The following is a 17051-nucleotide window of genomic DNA, read 5'->3' as shown; positions in this document are numbered from 1 at the left end:
TTATACCCACATTCATTACTTCCTCCAGAAGTTCATTTCACACATGAAATTGACCCTTGTGTCTTTTTAAAATTTTTCTCCATTCACCTTAAAGGTATGCCCCCTAGTCTTGAAATTCACCACTCTAGAGACTCTCACTCCGGACATTCTTGTTACCAAAAGAGCTGGAAATATGCCAGGAAGGCAGAAGCTACAATGGGAAGCGATTGCTGCTCTCACAACCGCTTTTTGTCTGTGTTGTGATTGGGAAACTCTATATGAGTGCTATTGCTGCCCAGCTATCAGTGTTAAATGCCCCACCTGCTATATGATATATCAATTTAAGATGTCTGTGGAAAGATAATAGGCAATTTCAACCACACCTAAGAAGCTTCAAAGCATACCACCTCAACTGTATAAAAGCAAACTACTGCAAATGTTATGAATCTGAAATACAATCAGAACATGTTAGAGTAACCTAGGTAGCATCTGTAGAGAGTGACACACAGTTAACGTTTTGAGTTTTTCATCTTCAGAAGAAGTCCTGTAGGATTATCTCTGTGGTGTCTTTTCCTGAGACAGGTATGCGAAAATAGAAATTTTCCTAACTCCTGCTATCTTGAAGTTGAAAATCCAGAATCTTTAACAGTAAATACCTTAGTTGTATTGATTTAAGGCTAAAAGGTGGAGATAGGTTATTTACAAAGGCAGATAGTCAAAAGATAGCGTACTTTTCTTCTCTCACCTCTAGCCTTATTTACAATGTGAAAGATGGTTACAGTGAAATTAGTTTTCACATTTAGGCAGCTTGATGCATGCTGCTGTGCAAAGAACTGTAAATTCTTAATTGCAAACCAACCAACTGCAAACGGTGAGACATTCGGTTACAATGATTGATTACATTAGAAATTAAGCCTTTTACCAATTATCAGAACTATTAACAGAGAAAAAAAGACAACTTATACAAAGTAATGACCTGATTTGCTGTTTAAAAGGGGCTGAATGTTTTGCGTTGAAATGCATTAACATCAGAATGAATGAACCATGATTATGTTTTGTCTTACCTGTATATAATGATGGGGAAAAAATGCCTTCTATCCTTGATTTCACTGTTTTGCTGTCCAGTAGCTGTGCAAACAAGATCAAAACAACAAAACCCAACAAGCAATGCACTGGGAAATTCTAGCTTGATTTAGCAACAAGTCAATTAATTGATTATTTAATTCTCTGTTGATTTAAATTGTTAAACTACAATCAGTAGAGGCCTGAAGGGCAGATGAAGTAGTTGGTATGCAGGAAATACATCACCATGCAAAGCATAGTATTCCATTATTATATTTCCAAATATTTAAAGAACAGAGAACAAAGCAGTTCTCACTCTTAATGCTTACTCTTATGACACATTGTTATGGCTCTTTCATCAGGTAAGGAGTCACAGAAAATAGATCTGTATAACAACAAACTCCACACTAATATTTGTATATTTGTACATGTTATTTGTGATAGACAGAGATGAGGAGTTTTTTTTCCTCGAAGAGTATTATGTTTTGTTCTCTCCGCCTCAGAAGGTGGTGGACGTAGAGGTCATTAAATATTTTTCAGGCAGAGATGAGTAGATTCTCATTAGGCAAGGGAATCAAAAGTTATTAGGGTAAATGGGAATGTTGAATTCGAAATACAACCAGATAGGTCATGATCTTATTGAATTGCTGAGCAGGCCTGATGGACTGTATGGTCTACTTCTGCTCCCACTTTGCGTGTGTTCATATGTTATTTCCCAAGGATCATATTGGACATGATTTGGAGACACCAGTGTTGGACTGGAGTGTACAAAGGTAAAAACCACACAACACCAGGTTATAGTCCAACAGGTTTATTTGGAAGCACTAGCTTTCGGAGTGCTGCTCCATCACCTAATTAAGGAGCAGCACTCCGAAAGCTAGTGCGTCCAAGTAAAACTGTTGGACTATAACCTGATATTGTGTGATCATATTGGAATAGAACTTTCCTCTCCTACATTTTCCTAATATTTATTTAATTGTGAACTGTATATATAAAATGTGAAGTTATGCACTTTGATAGAAAGAATGGAAGTGCTGAATATTATTTAATATGAAGGGGAAGACTGCAGAAAGCTCTCACACAGACAGGTTTGGGGCTCCTTGTTTATGAATCACCAAAAATAGCTTTGAAGTTCAGTGAGTAATAGGGAAGGCAAATGGACAGTTGGCATTTATTTCAAAGGGAATAAAGTATAAAAAGTAAGTTGGTCTCCCTAAAAATGTACAAGGTACTTGTCAAGCCACACCTGGAATGAGGTGAACAGTTCTGGTCCCCTGATCTAAGGTTAGATATATGGCAATGGAAGCAGTTCAGAGAAGGTTCACCAGGCTGATTCCAAGCTGGAGTGAGCTTCTTATGAGGAAAGATTTAATAGTTGTGCTTGTACTTATTGGAATTTAGAAAAATGAGAGACAGCCGTATTGGAACATGTAAGATGCCTCAGTGACTGATAGGATAGATACTAAGATGTTATTTGCACTTGTGGGAGAGCCTAGGACTAGAAGGCACAACCTCAGAGTAAACAGTCACCCATTTAAAACAAAGCTGAGGGGAGGTTTTGGTCTCTAAGGGAACTGAAAAATTGTGGAATTATTTATTACAGTGGGCTGTTGAGGTTATGACTCAAGGTTGAGATAAAGAAGGATTATGAGAAATTCAAGGATTATTAGAAAAAGGCAGGGAAGTAGAGTTCAGAATTATCAGATTAGCCATAATCTCATTGAATGGCAGAGTTAAAGATCACACAAGACCAGTTATAATCCCACAGGTTTATTTGGAAGCACTAGCTTTTGGAATGCTGTTCCTTCATCAGGTGATTGTGGAGTATAAGATCGTTAGACACAGAAGTTATAGCAAAAGTTTACATTGCGATGTGACTGAAATTATATATTCACAAAGACCTGGATTGTTTGTTAAGTCTCTCATCTTTTCGAATGAACATGTTGGTTTCAGTTCTTTCATATGTAAATCACAGACCATTTAAAGATACATTCTCAACTGAACTTTAACAATTGGTGTCATGTCGGCCCAGTTAATGCATTATCTGGTGTTATAACCTGGTGTTATGTGATTTTTAACTTTGTACACCCCAGTCCAACACCGGCATCTCTAAATCTTAAATGGCAGCGCAGACTCAATGGGCCAAATGGCTTACTTGCATTCCTACAACTTTTGTTCTTGTGATTTTGCGACTTTGTAAATGTTTCCTACAGTAAAACGTCTCAAAGTCCTCATTGCAGAATATACTCTTCACTTCACATTATCTCTCCAAGTCTATGAGTTTCCAATTTGGATTTAAAGCATTGTGGCAGACATCATACATGGCATCTCACCTGCAATTGTGGCAAGATTTCTGAAGTGATCATCCATTCTTCAGCTCTTTTCTTATGCAAATGAGTCATATGATGGCTTAAACAGTGGATCACATTTTGATGGAGAGTGGCACCTTACTGGGTTGAAGGTTCTGACGTTCTGTCTCAAGGCCACTTGAACACTGGCTGTAAGCCAAGAATTCCACAGCAGACTGCAAGCTTCATTCTCACCACAGCCGGTCTCCCCCATGAAGCTATCTGCCAAGCATCAAATGGGAACTCCCTGTTTTAGTGATGCCTTATTACACCATCCACTCCAGACTGTCTGGGCCTGGACAGTCTTCCTGCCTTCTCAGTGAAGCAAGCCCTCCTATTAGTGGGCGGCACGGTGGCACAGTGGTTAGCACTGCTGCCTCACAGCGCCAGAGACCCAGGTTCAATTCCCGCCTCAGGTGACTGACTGTGTGGAGTTTGCACGTTCTCCCAGTGTCTGCGTGGGTTTCCTCCGGGTGCTCCGGTTTCCTCCCACAGTCCAAAGATGTGCAGGTCAGGTGAATTGGCCATACTAAATTGCCCATAGTGTTAGGTAAGGGGTAGATGTAGGGGTATGGGTGGGTTGCGCTTCGGCGGGGCGGTGTGGACTTGTTGGGCCGAAGGGCCTGTTTCCACACTGTAAGTAATCTAATCTAAAAAATTGGATGCAGGACATTTTTGGACTTACAGGACATTTGTAATTCTGGTTAGCATCAATGAGCAGAAACAGAATGAACTTTTCCCCCCACCCCACAAGGGTGAATGCCACATTCTCTCACTGTGCTCACAAACCCATTGGGCCATAACTCAGTTTAACTCTGCCGCTGTACAGCTATGTCATAGGTATGCTACCTGCTATGCTCTGAAGATTGCACAACCACTATGTGGTGCCAATCTTCTATCACTTCCTGGCTGGCCATTATGTTTTCTATTTACCTGTTGGGGAGGGGGTCACCACCTGGCAGTGATTTGCAAGCTCATCAATTGCTTGTGCACATACTCTCATCACTATCAACCCTTCTCTTTTTCTCATTACAGCAGAACCAGGCATGAGAGTGTGCAGTTTGGCAGAGACCTTTCTAATCTCCAGGTCCTCATTCTCTTTTGAAGATGATCGGTGGTGAGTATCAAAACTAGTCAGGCAGTGATGGAGGGATCAGAATGGCAGAAGCAAATGAACAGCATTATTTCTTACTTTCCTCAGAGGAGCAGCCACTCCTATATAAAGGAGATGCTGATTGGTTGGCAAGTAGACTCTGATTGGTAGAGGCATTGCCTTGGAGAATTACCACTTATTAATGCATATTGACAGTTAACTATCAGGCTTTGTTAAAATTTTAAACCAGGGAGGTTGACCTTCCTGTCATTCAATATAAACATTGGTTTTCCTCTTGAATTGGTATTCTAGTGAGTTGTCCTGATGAGTACAAGAAGAAAATTTTTGACAAAAAGTATCAGCAAAATTAAAGTGATGTACCACCAAATGACGATCTCCTAGTTTGTATGTCCAGTCATTAGTAGATCAAGTCTTTGCTTTCCTTTTAAGCTTCTACCTTGTGAGTCTGGCTAAATTCATGATTATTTGAAGGAAGTGAGGTGTTGGGAAAAATTGGTGGTAACAGTGCAGGGATTAGGAGGGCTGCTAGTATCCACTGGTGATTTTAATGTGACATTTATATATTGAGGTTCTACTGCTAAGGCACATGACTTTTTTTCTAAATTTACCTTTTTAATGGTAGCCTGGAGACATCTCCATGACCATGTGTTTCTGAGTACGCCAGATTGATTAAGACAGGAATTGTGACCAACTCTTTGATACTGATATCATTTTGGTCCACCTCTAGCTCAGACATGGCAGAGTCTTAAAACTTTTAAGAAGAAATCAATCACGGAATGGCTGGGAACTCTTGCCAAATAAGTTGACCAACAGAGATTCCTCCACCGATTAGATGGTGGTGATATGTGTGACACGCTGAAGGCTGGAGTAACGAAGTGGTGTGGCGATTGTGCGTGTGCATGTGTGTGCAGGATTTTGGGTAGGGGGAGCAATGAGTATAGGAGGCTTCACAAGCTGTCTTGGCCTGCCATCATCTCTAGGTACCTACTGTGGCCCCCACCTTAGGAGGATGCACCATCACTACTGTGTGGGTAGCTTGTGCCAGCAATTATACACCTCCGGGAATTTGCCCAGAGATGGGAAAGTGCTGGTCTGCTAACAGGACATTAAGTTTCCTCTCTGTCTCACGTTTAAGCCGATACCTATAGGACTTGGACAATTCCACCCAATATTCACATATGCTTCTTACCATATTCAATGGTTTCATGTGTGTTTGCTGCTTGTAAGCTACTACAACATCATCAAAGTTCTAGGCCAATACATTTTTGCTTTTGCAGAATCATGACTATTTATATGAAAGAATAAATAAATCTTCAATCAAATCCTGTTAGATCATAGGGAAAAAGAAACGTAGCAAATGACATAGCCCTTTTACATATTCTAATAAGGCTTCTTTTGAGTGTTCAAAATTGGTATTGGCATGAATTGTCCTGGGAAATTTGCTAGTAATCACATCAAATGAGACTATGGACTAAAGTTATTGCCAGTAAAATTATCTGCAATTGATTTATTCATTTAAAGCAATTTGAAATGAGTCTAAAATACTAATTAACTTTACATCATTAGTGGATTTTTTTAAAAAAACATTTTGAATTTTTTTCAGAAAAAACCATCAGATTACATTGAGATAAACATAGAGATAAAATCATTGTAATGTGAGTGAAATTGCTGACAATGTATCTCCATGCTTTTTTCTGGAAGCTCGCACAGCTTACACTGAGAGTGCAAGACTTGCAGTTATCATTGTTAATCACAGTGAATTAACTTCTGAAATATGCTCAAATCCACACGTTTCCAAAAAAGAGTTGGAACTACATGCTTGGTAACACTATAACATACAGCCCCAGTTATGCTTCATACATAATAAGATTGTAGGAGAAAGGTCTTGTTATGAACTTTTTCTCATTCACTCTATTTTTGTAAAATGCAATCCATTATCCAGTACATTAACATAAATGTCCAACTACAGAACTGCAAGACTGTAAAAACAAAATAATAGAAAATACCTTACTTTTAAAATCACAGTAAAATCTCAGTGTTGGCTGGGAAATGATAGTCTCTAATCCCCTCGTGACTTACAATGAAACCATGAAGCAACCCATAAATTTGTTAGTGCAATGGAGGAGGGGTTTTCTGCTCCTCATTGTAAGATAATGAAGGCTTACTTTCAATCATTACTAGCATACCTTTACACACTTTATAGAGAAAATTATAACTCTTAAAATATTTTTTAAAGAAAAAGAATGATGATAGGGCTATTATTGGCCAACATCATCATATTGTCCAAGCTAAGAAAAAGTATTGGAATTTAGAGTTGAATTTTTAAACTCTTTTTCTTTCCTTCGCCTTGTGTAGGGCCTGTGAACACAGCACTTTGTTCCTCTTCTGGAAGAACTGACTGTTGTGTCCTGGGCCACTCTACAAGTGCCCACTAGGAGGTGTGTAGAAGTAGCCAGAGTGATTCTCTCCCATTCTGATTTTTTCCTTCATCCCTGCATGAAAGTGTCTATAGAATAATACAGTTAAAGCTGAATGCTCTTTCTGTGTGTGTGTGTCTGTGTTTGTATGTTGGGGGTGGTGGGGGGAGTGTCACTGAGATTAACCATTACATTGTTAGATTTGTAGTTCTGCACACCATACAAAATCTTATTCAGCACACTGGTACAGATTGCTAACTGAGCAAAGCAGGTTTTTTGGTGGGTCTAGCTGCAGATCAAAACAGAATATTTGTTTACCATCATTTTTCACAGATTGTCACTTTTTTCTCTGAAAGAGCCATGCCATTCTTCATCTATCAATACACATGGATTGTCACTTACCTACACAGACCTCTCACAAGCACACACTTTAATATCATATTCTTATTACAACTGTAAGTAACTGCTCAGGGTCCTTCATTGTCTCATTTTAAGACAATACAATTGTAGTGGATGTAAAGTTTCAGTGACATTAATTGCTAAAAGACTTGATGTTATAGGAATGTTATAAACTGACACTAGATGGCAGTGTCAGAGGTCATTCTGGAGTGGTTTATTAATTGCAACTTTACAAAATGGTGACTGTCAGAAGCTAATATCTATTATTACCACCATTACTGTTTCCATGCTGTACCCTTCGAAACTTAACTGGATTTTGAATTAACTATAAAGCAGGAGTACAAAGGGATTTTAGAAAGGTAATAGTTATTGTAATCTCAGGTAGAACCTAAATATCTGAGGGTGAATAATGGACAAAAGAGGGAACTAAGTCATGCAATGGAATCAACATTTTCATAATAATAAAACAAATTCAAATACAACAAATGCACTGGCTATAAACTATAACAATATTGTGGTATTACTTAGCACTTTTAGTTTATTTCATTCTTTCCCAAGATATGGGCATCATTGGCTAGGCCAGCATTTGTTGTCAATTCCTAGTTGCCCTTGAACGGATGAGCTCTGTAGGCCATTTCAAAAGGCATTTGAGACTAATCTTTATAGGTGTGGAGTCACATGAAGGCCCCTGACTGGCTAAGGTTGGCAGATTTCCTTCATCAGGCAAATAGATGTTTTTTTTTACACAATATAACTGTACAACCATTACCATTTGTCACATGGTCACCATTAGGCTAGCTTTCTTTTTAAATTTTAACTTTTTTTTCCACCATGGGGGAGTTTGAACATGCCTCAGAACATTTGCTTGGGGATCTGAATGACTAATCAGGTGACATAGCTACCAAGTACTCCTTCTCCTTTAACATAGTAGAGCATTCCAAGGTGTTTCACAGGGATATAAATTGACAAAGTTAAAGATGGAAGCATAGGGTCAGGGAACAAAGGCATGGTCTTAAAGAGAACCTTAAAGAATGAGAGAGAAGTTGAAGCAGCGGGAAGTCAAATACCAAAGGAATTGCAGAACAGTTAGGATCTCAATGCTGAAACCACGGACAGTTGTAAAAAACACACATGGGTTAGTTTGGATAGTCTCAAACAGTTCAGTGCCTCTAATTCAGGCATTTCCAGTTGGAAAAGGCTGTTGTGGGAAATGGAAAATGTCACACAGACACAGAATACTTGTGTTGATTTGGTGTTTCAGAGTGTTCTTGGAATCACATGGTAGGAACTCTAGGCAACTGGTTGTCCCATATATCAGTGTGGTGCTTAATGCTGACACTAGCCACATCGTTTCTTGATGACAGAGGGGTCACCGTAGTGATAGGCCAATCATATATTTGATTCTTACACTCTGATATGTTAGCTGGCCTCAGCTCTGGCAGTAAGATTCATTGTAAGACATCAGGTGAAAGCAAGATGAGGCTCAAATGTGATGCCTCCTCTTGTTGAATATCCTGCAAACACTCAGGACAAACACGTTGCAAGTGAGCAACAAGTTACTGGACAATGTACCAAAGATCCTAGCAAAGAACCAGCACTTTCTGGAGTGGGGCACTACTGCGAAGATCTGGCCAAAGAAAACAATGAAAATGATTGCAAACATATTGACGCAACATTCCCTCATTTTGTCTGTTTTTTTTCTATCCAGCTTTAGTAAAACCTATGAATTCAGAATAAAAATGCAAATGAATGCAATGGTGTTTTTAGTGTACTCCCCATCAATAAACCTTCAACACCACCTTCCTTTTCCCCTGTGCACCTGGTTAAGTAAGTTTCAATTCCAAATGGCATTCCATGTTTAGCCCATGGGAGGTGCAATTGCAACAGAGGTTGGATTAAACAAGTGAAGAGTCAGTTTTCACCAAAGATGGGATAGTAAAAGCTTGCCAAGGTATTCTGATAAGCACCAAGTCGTCGACAGAAGTATTAATTATTGTCAAACCTCAAGTCCATAGTTGGGCCTTCCCTTCTATAATATTAGAGATCTCCCGAGGTGGCTTTTAAAATCTCATTCCATTTAAACTACTTTCCTGGCTGCATCACCTCATTAAGCCAATCTGTGATCTGACATATTTAGAGTCATTTTCCAAGCTGTTGCAAACATCTTTTAATTTAGAAAGTCTATTTAGGACTTAACTGTGCCTCACTGATTTCAGTTCAATTGTTTCCTTAGCCAGTAGAGCATTTCATTTTTTTTTCCTGAAGGTCACTGCAGGATGGCTCACTAGCAGCGTACAATCTTTTTCAGCTATGCTGCATTCTGTGCTACAGTGTCATTAAGATAAATGGAACAATGCATGTATATGCCTGCTTCTCCATTTACAATCATTGAATCTATTATCCAACAGAGTAAATTAGACCATCACTGAATGAGCAGCTGGAAAACACACCACAGAAATTTATTTTTCTTTTTGTTCAATCAAGATGCCAAATTCATGTTTTCTTACAGCTTCACACACACAAAACATCAGATGCTACTGGCATAAAAATAATTAACAATACAACTTCCTATGCAAGATAATATATGTGGGTTGGAGCTCAGTGAGAACCAGCTAAAATATTATCTTTCTGCTGGCAAAGCATGGGTTAAGATCGCTTGTTCCAACACTGCAAAGGTCATGCTAGCTTTTCTTTGGTACAGGCATTGCAATGCATGAACACTGAGACACAAACAAGCATTTTACTCTGCACCTATGCCTTTTTCCCACTATCCCTACACAAACATACACATATACATACATATATCTTATACCTGCTGTCAAAGTACTGAAGCACCATTAAATTGCCTGGAACTTTCTCCTCCATCACTGTTCCAGGCCGTGTAACAACAAAGTATTACTGGTGTCACAAAAAGATCCTTCTTACACCCAAAAGAGAGAGAGAGATTTTTATTTTTGTCCTTACCTATTAGGCATCCTCCACAGGAGATGGCTGATGTTGTCTGGTGTTGGTTCAGAACAGAATAGAAGGGAACTTGAGTTCAGGCTGAATTTTCCCAAATCCCACAGAGGCTGACACCAGGTGCCTTACACACAAACATAAGCACTTCACAAGCAGCTCCCTGCCTCTCAGTGATGTCCATTCTCATTCTGAAGTATACTGCCTCTGCTGCTGCTGCTGCTACAGCTTCTGCTGCCGCCTTGTTTTAGTATTCTGTTAACAAACCAACCTTAGTCTTCACTGCAGCTACATGAACATGCGTTAAAACTGTCCCAGGCAAATAGATGCTCCAGCTGCAATCAGCTGCTGCCTCTCTCTGTCTGATGCTGTGCAACTACTGGCTTATTACAGTTCCGCATCTCCAACCACTCATGCTGAGTGGGGAATAGGAGGTCTTTGGAGGTACGTATTGTCTGGAGCCATTAGAAGTAGACTTATGGCAGATAGCATACACAGCCTGCTGCTAGTGCTGGACAGCTCTTCTGGGACAGACTCTTAGCTGCTTCTGTGTTAAGCTGAGTTTGTTGTTTTCTTCTGCATCACCAGTAAAAGAAAACACTCCATTATCAATGATAATATAATTAAAACAACCCCACTGGATTAAAAGAGAGGAAGGGGCGGAGTTAGGATAATTCAGTCAGCACTCAGTTTTCATCCTGAACAGAATGACCTATTAGGTGTCTAAATTTGTCAGCATCATTTATTCATGTAGTGATTACAATGTTTCATCTGAGCCTGAGGCGGGGGGGTTGGGTTGGGAGAGGGCTCTTTACTGTAAGTTCTAGTACTAGACTGTCAAATTGATAATGTGACCCTTTAAATTCAAAGTTTGCTTTAAAAGACAGCTTTAGTTGTTCCTTTTAGCTCGTACAAGTTGATGTCAGCTAATCATACAATTTCTTTATTTGAACACAGATTGAAGAAAGATAAACGGTGGTGATAAAAGATTGCTTTATATTCTAAACAATCCAGAACATGGTCCTAATAATGAAACAAGTTAGGTGTGGTTATTCCAATTTCCTGTACTGATATTCGTGACCCATATAACATTTTTGAAAGCTAGCAAATTTATTTGAGGGATCAGAATTTGATACGCTTATTAATACAGAACACAGATGTAATTTGAGTAACCTGACAGTCAATTTTTAATAAATGTGTGCTTACAGTTTCAATTTCATCTAAGTGTGATTTTGTTTTTAGTACAGACACCTCGCGTCCCCATGCTAAACACTGCAGAGAAAATTTAGCACTCAAAGGGTTACTCAGGTTTGCCTTGATAAGTAGCTTTCATGAAGCAAAATAAATCCTTCCTCTGCAGTTTGTATTAGCATATATATAAAACAGTTCATTTGAAAAAAAAGTCAACATATTCAAGGCAATTTGCTTCTCCGAAAACATCCTCGGTGGGAGATAATTGAAATTAATTGATGAAACTTCTGAAGTTTCCAAAACAAAAGACCAAAGGTAAGTTAATTTTAATGAATTTGGTTATTCCTTTTAATTTTATTTCACATTTTGACTCGGCACTGCAGCATAAAGGGTAGGAGGATAAATGATTATTACAATTTTATTTAAGTTACCAAAAGTGGGTGATTGGTGAACTTGTAACAGCATAAACAGTTTCCTCTAACTCAACATTATTGATCTGCCATAGTGAGTAATGATCATAGACCAGTTTCATTAGATTATGATTCAACAACATACACCAAGATTGAATTCAAAATAACTTTGTGCTCCGAATGAATTATGTAATCATTTTAATGAAGATGATTTTGTTATAGTATTATATTACACATTCAAATTTGCATTGTAAATTTGTCCAGTTCTTAATGAATTAACTGTTGTATCTTGCAGACGAGTAAGATTAGAATCATATTGGAGAATGTCTGACTTGCACAGTAGTCAAAGGAAGGAAAGCGATAATTTATACACCACAGTAGCAAGCTGCACTTCCAACTAAACACTTCACTCCAATTTATCAATCACTTGCCTGACAATTTTCATCTCTTCTATATCAAACCACTAGGTGGGGCATTCCACACTAGAAATTGACAATCCAATCTCTTGTTTGACAGGAAGTACATTTGATGAAATGTGTCATTTTATTCCACTGGAAACCTGACAAGTACTCTACTTTAATTCCTAGCACATGTTGTTATGATGTTCGGGTCTGGTAGAGGGTGCTGTGGGAGCTTGGGGGATGGATGCCGTGAAGAAGGTGTGGGCGTTAGGGTATCTTGACTGGCACCATCTCTGTTTACGACTTAAGTGGAATCAGCAGCTGTTAAGTCTTCTGTTGTAAGCTTCATTAGTCTTTTTTTCATCAGAGGTTAGAGTCCAAAAACTGTATGTGGCACTCAGATCCACATTGTCATCTCTCAAAAGCTGCCTATATCAAGTTGGTTCTAGTACAGCATCTTCATCATTTGAATTAACGTCATTTTTATGGATTAAATGAGCTCTGTGAACCCTAACGATGTACAGAAAAAATTGAAAAGCAGCAAAATGGATTGTTAAGTCTTCTTTCAGAAAATGGTCACTGGTAGCCAGGAAAAGAAATATATTCCAGACAAGACCATCACAGACTAGATTCAATCTCTCCCTATCACTCAAGTAATTATTTTTCTCAAGAACAATATTGCAGGTGTAGGAGATAGAAGTTTGTACACACTGTGCCCTGTTATCAGATGACATAGGTTCAAAGTCCATCAGTTTAGCAGTGGGAGAGACTATACCCAACCTGGGGAAGCAGTATCCTGTTGCTAAAATCTTGGGACTCTTGTTTTGGATATCCCATATGGACTTCAAAAATAGAAATTAGGCTCCCTGAGTATGTAAATTGTATATTCTCTGCTGGTTTAAATGATATCTTTCTTAAATGTGTCAGAAGCTGGCAACTCAGTCCAAGTCTTCAATAAGGCCATGGACTTATTCCATGAATGTTTGAACTACTTACTATGAGAAGCAGCACAGAGGCTTAGCATTGCATTTTCACAGCTCCAGGGACCCACGGTCAATGCCAGTCTTGGGTGACTTCATTGATGTTTCTGTGCACATTCTCTGTCAGTGTAGGTTTCTGGTTTTCTTCTCACAGTCCAAAGACAAGAGTTAACCATGGTAAATGTGGGGTTAAGGGATATGTGATTACGGTGGAAGTCTGGGTGGGATGCTGTTTTAAGTTTTGGTGGATCCTTGATGGGCCAAATGGCCTCTTTCAACACTGTAGGGGTTCTATGAAAGTCACTAAAACGAATGTCTATCTCTATATTTATAATGTTGTGCATATTTTTGGATGATGTTTATTTTATTACTTACCTGCCAATTATGTATTTTAATGATGGGTTTGTTGTATTTTGAACGATAAAGGAGAGAGTAGGTTATTGGTAAAATAATGCACTTTGTATTTTTCCTCAACAATGGGGTAAAATTACACCACTGCAATATGTCAAAAAATCGCATGCATTTAATGAAATCATAAACATGGCATGATGGCTCAGTGGTTAACACTGATGCCTCATAGCACCAGGGTTCCAGGTTCAATCCCAGCCTCGGGCAACTGTCTGTGTGGAGTTTGCGCATTCTCCCTGTGTCTGTGTGGTTTTCCTCCCGGTGCTCCGGTTTCCTCCCACAATCCAAAGATGTGCAGATCAAGTGAATTGGCCAACCTAAATTGCCCATAGTGTTAGGTGCATTAGTCAGAGGGAAATGGGTCTGGGTGAGTTACTCTTCGGAGGGTCGGTATGGACATGTTGGAATGAAGGGCCTGTTTCCACACTGTAGGAAATCTACTGTATGCTGTAACATCCGGAGGATACCATTCCTGGCATCTTAATACTGTGTTCTAAAGACTGTATCTTTACACCCATAGACTTCTATTTTCCACACCAGTTGCTTAAATGTCTTCTGTAAGTGACACCACTTAGTGAAAAATTAGTGCAGAAGTATGTACAGTTTGTTTCTATGATCTTGCACCCACTCGTCATCAGATTAAGACCATAACATTTATTACATCATCTTCCATCAATATGGACTAAACGTGAACCCAGATCCAAGACCTGAAAGGGTATTGCACAAACTGCCTTTGGTGTAGAAGCAGTATTTCAATGGTTCAAAAATGCTTTCCTTTTGATGCAAGCTAAAATGAAAAAATGAATCCTATTTACTACAGAAAATAATGATCCAAATTTAATGCATTGTCACAAATATGACATGATGTACATAAAAAGTTTTTTAAAAAGTAGAATTGCTAAGAAAAATGGATTAATGGAAAAATTGGCTAAAATCTAGAAAAAAAACTGTCCAATACTGGGTTCAGCTAACCCCTGAGGAAGAGCAGTCTACCTTTGTTCTGGTTCTATGACAGATTGAAAAAGTTATTGGCTTTGACACATTTGGCTGCATTCTGATCTAATCCCTGTGAAATGTAAACATCTGAACATAATTTTTAATATGCCAAATGTGTGCGACATTACTATATTTGTAATATGGTGTACCCAATAACCATAAAATCCATAATCCTCCTGTTAAATTCCAAGCTGCCAAGGATAAAAGTCATGGGAACTGCTCCGGCAATTGGCACAGACATCTGTGATAACATTCCTGGTATTAGATACCACCTGTTCATTATTGAATGGAAACCTTTCCAGTTGGGATAGTCATATGTCTTTTCAGCAGATGGCCTGTTCATACTAGTAACAGGATGTCATCATCCAAGGAACCAGAGTTTCTGTGTAAGAGGATGGTTGCTGTTTGTTGGCAAGTGTTAGAATTCTGCGCTATAGATTTTATGGATTAGAGAGATTTAAAGATAGTATCAAATAAGTTCTAAATAAATCAACAGAAAGGATAGTATTAAGAAGATATATCTTACATACGTACCTCTGAATCTGTAATCGTCTGGGTTGGTGCATTCATCTACCTGAAAGTGAAAAGTTACTTTATTTGGGATCATGACAAAAAAAAGAGGGAAAGCATTTGCTAGACATTGATAGCAAAGGGCAAAATTACATTTTCGAAGGACTGAAGTTTGCTATCCTGATTTGAAGAAAATCTGCATTGAGTGGAAATAGAAGTAAGGGAACAGAAAATATGAATTTATAAACTTATTCTTGCTGCTTGGCATTTGTCTTGAGTAGCAAATGCATACAAACTGACATTGGGACTGCCATATTGCTGCTACTGAATGTGAGATTTTCAGCAATATGGGTGGGTTTCATGAGAACCAAGTCAGATTTTTTTTTAAATGGAAATGAGTCTGTGTTTAGGAGTTATAAAACACTAGGGGATTACTTTTTTCAAGTCAAGCATTTTCTGACAGGTAAGTTTAATGTTTTCTTTTAAACCAACTTCACATAATAATTTTAATGTTTGTGTGATACTATGTGAATGTTTCTTACGCAATGATTGATGATAACTCTTTGTTCTAAAATGGTAACTTGACCATTAAAATTGACCAGCATTGCCAAATACATTAAAATACATTTTCTACTGGATGACATACTCTCTTGCATTCAACAATATTGAGAATCAGATCTTATCATATAAATTGTATCCTGCGCTTTCATATTTACTTTGATTAACAGCCCAGACGTGTTAAGCTTTGAGACAGCTGACTAGATGGCATTCTTCATTTATTGTTCAGCTATCTGTTAAGATAGCCAGTTGTTCCACAAATTGAAGTCTTTTAATTTCTTCACCTCTTGAGGTTTTGTTGACACAGTTGCACATCAGAATCTCATCATGAATGCTCGTGTTTTGATCAAACTAGGAGAAGTGGACTGACTCCTAGCCCACTGATCCACTGGTCACAAGAGTTTGAATAAAAAAAAATGAAATCCTTATTATATTAACTCGACTGTTTAAAGCTTAGTATCAAAGAGCTAACAAATATACAATTAGTTTTATTGCAAAAAAACTTAGACAAGCAAAATGTATTAGTTGTTAACAAAAGGTTTATAGTGCACTTCAGTGCTGCATAACAGGCTAAATGGGCAAATGTTATTATAATGCTGCTGCAAGGTGGCTTTGCACTCAGGGACACACATCCAACTCATGGATTGGACTGAACTACATCTCTGGCATCTTCGCTCCCTGTCATAGCACTTATGAGTCTACCTGGATGCTGGCAGCATCCCTGCCTTATATTGCGATGCCTTTTTGTGCATATCCCCTTTTGTCAGAGATACTTAGCCCATGTTAATAATGTCTTGTTGTGCCATTTAGTACAGAAACAAAGTCAGGAAGCTGAATAGGGTTGTGAGCAGGCCTCAGTCCAGTCAAAAGTGATAGCCTTCACTCAGGAGGTCCTAACACAGTGAGTCAAGGGCAGCTTCTGAGACCATTTCAAGCCCTGCATGGGGCAGTCAGAATCAGGATTGTCTGTTCACGATGGGCGAGAAGCTGAATGATGGACAGCACATCACTCATTTTGACTCTTATTGCCTTATTGGGAGCTGCTTTGCTCCTGTAATGAGACAGATTCAGGTATTATCTAAGGTGAAAGTGGGTGGCACAGCTATTACTGTTAATGCAGATGGGAAAGTATCCCGAATAAGTGAGTTGGCAGCACAAAAGGCATACAGTGTGAGTGGTGTCACAGTTTGGGATGGGTGGGGTTAAGTGGGGAAGATTTTGAGCACATTAGTGAAAATAGTACAGTATGTTGGAAGGTGGGTACATTAACAGAGATTAAGGAAGTGTGACACATTGGAGAGACATGAGGGCACTTACACT

The 17051-nt window shown here is 38.7% G+C and overlaps 1 protein-coding gene across 2 annotated transcripts in view; it reads right to left on the bottom strand.

Moving 5' to 3' along the window:
- LOC140460939 (heparan sulfate glucosamine 3-O-sulfotransferase 5) overlaps positions 1-10862 on the bottom strand; it is a 253699-nt gene extending 242837 nt beyond the window's left edge. For both annotated transcript variants that reach the window (XM_072555695.1, XM_072555686.1), the window contains exon 1: positions 10284-10862. The gene's annotated coding sequence lies outside the window, so the exon portion shown is untranslated. The remainder of the gene's footprint in view (positions 1-10283) is intronic.
- Between the last annotated feature and the right edge of the window lie 6189 nt (positions 10863-17051).

This window comes from Chiloscyllium punctatum, chromosome 3, assembly GCF_047496795.1.
Source record: "Chiloscyllium punctatum isolate Juve2018m chromosome 3, sChiPun1.3, whole genome shotgun sequence".
Lineage (NCBI taxonomy): Eukaryota > Metazoa > Chordata > Chondrichthyes > Orectolobiformes > Hemiscylliidae > Chiloscyllium > Chiloscyllium punctatum.
The sequence above is the reverse complement of the archived record's forward strand: the minus strand, read 5'-3'. Positions and strand labels throughout refer to the sequence as shown.